Source organism: Abramis brama (genome assembly GCF_963993115.1).
Source record: "Abramis brama genome assembly, chromosome: 3".
In the NCBI taxonomy this organism is placed as follows: domain Eukaryota; kingdom Metazoa; phylum Chordata; class Actinopteri; order Cypriniformes; family Leuciscidae; genus Abramis; species Abramis brama.
Genome location: NC_139965.1, coordinates 26,809,484 through 26,811,837, shown reverse-complemented (window position 1 = coordinate 26,811,837; position 2,354 = coordinate 26,809,484).

Below are 2,354 nucleotides of genomic sequence, written 5' to 3'. Positions count from 1 at the left end.
CTGATTCCCGGTAGACTCCTCAAATCCGACAAGGTGGAGGGATCGAGGCTACACAGAAACGGTCACATTTTAAGCGGTTTATCGATCTGACATCAGTCGTTTTCTTCAAAGCATGTCCAGATGCCCACAACCAGAAGCCGTTTGTTGACAATCACGACAGACATCACATCTAGAAAATGTTTTGCCACTGGATATGAAGCTATACTTGCACAGGAGACGTCAGGTTTGAAGTGGAAGAGGAGGGGTCCTTTAAAAATCTTTTTTTGACTCCACAATGTCCAGTTTGGCGAGGTCCTCCGGTGTTTGTTCGGGAGTGATTGGTCGTATCCTCTTTATTTTCACCATATGAATATGTTCAGTCTCCTTTTCCGCGCGTGCCTGTCGATGAGAGTGGAGCGAGACTCGTCATTCCTGCGGAGAGACAACATGAGCCTTCTCTAGAGCCCACCGACGCGCATGCGCAATTGCTGAGTCGACGCGTGCACGAGATCAGATATTGGGATGGTTTCTGACGGTGGAAAGCTCGATTCAGAACGACACACAATATAACTGAGAAGACAACGCTTGCAAAAGCGCTGCGCCATGCTGTGCTTTCCCTCATCATCCTGTGTCTGCGGGTTTCGTGAGATGTGTGGCTAGCTGTTGCCTACACACTGCAGCTAACACAACACATATTTGCTAAACTGAAAATCCAGAAAATAAACCATATTATGACACCCCCCAGATATTTAAATTTGGGGGTAAATATAGAGAATTGTTATAATATTTGACTATTCTAAGATTATTAAGTTATTGGTTTAGTAGTGCTTCTGAAGACATAGCTGTCAGATAGCTGAATTCACTGTTGTTGAAAGTACAGTATATCTAATATGAAGTGTGTTTTCATGAATAAAAATAAAATCAGCTATAAAAACACAGAATGTGAAATAAACAACAATTGCATCAAATGTACTGTAATATGTGTAAATGTGACTGACAAATTATTATTGCTAATTTATAATAATAATTTAAAAGTCACATTTTTTTATTATTTATTTGCAGATAGTCTGTATTTAAAGTTAATTTGATTTTTGGTTGTATGAAAATGCCCTTGCATATGACTCAATAAAAATAAATTAGATCATAAAAAAGTTTGGTTGCACTTTATTTACTTACATGTACTTACAGTGTACTTACCTAAGAAAGTATTGGGTAATATAAACTACATGGGTTAAGTTTAAGTTTAGGGGTAGGTTGAGGGTTATTACCTGTATTATCCTGTTATTGCAATTACTATAGTATAGTATGGGGAACAGGACTGTAAAATAAAGTGCTACCTGTTTATTAATTTGTATCAGAATATCAGTCCATCAGATGTCAGATAACCGTTCAGTCCTTGTAATCTTTGAAAAGCATTAAAACATAACTTCAAATCATGAAATATTATTTTTAACAAAGTGCATCATTTGATCTAACTTATTATGACTATAGGCCTGTTTTCAGTTCATATTTTGCTGTTATCTGTTTCTTTTTCTAATCATCATTCCTGACAATTTAAAGGCAGATTACAGTATGCTTTGTCTCAGAAAACACATAATGGGATTTATCCTAAATTATCCTGTTCTGGTGAAGAAGAAAAGCAATTAGGCTTCAAAGGATAGATAATGTCCACTCACACTAGTGGGCTCTTGGTGCGTGGTCCCATGGGCATCACCTCCACTGTCAGAAACCCATTAACCCATTAGTAGCATTCGTCTACTGCTTGTATAGCAATTAAAGTAAAAGTAGGCCAATGCGTTATATAAAAAGAAATATTTAATAAAATGTTGTAATAAAAACCGTATAGCCTATTCTAAGCCTATAGGCTGAAGGCTATATTATCCTTACTAATTTTGATTTACCAGCTTTTCTACTGGTCACTATGTGAACAGTTATTATATATCGAAATATTAGTGACATCTAGCGGCAGAAAGTGGTCTTTATTTTATTTTTTATTTTTTTATTTGTAAAGTCTCCACAAAGTTTTTCTTCATATGCGTAAAACATGGTGCTGCAGCTGCCTGCTAACTGCTGAAAATGTTCGCAATTATAGCACTTCTACTTTCAATAATAAGTGTAGGGTAGGTCTATATAGGGCATAAAATATATGGTTCAAAATGTATTTGAATGATTTATTTATTTGTATCATTATGTTTATAATAATTGTTATATGAGAGTTACCAATTTTACGTGAGAAAATAACACAGTTATCTTTGTCTTGCTCCTTAACAAAAAAGTTTATCATAAAGTTTCTGTGGTGACGATTAGTGCATCCAGATTTATAATTTTCAGTTTCCTTTTCCGCCACAAGGTGGAGACATGCGCTCATTTTGGAT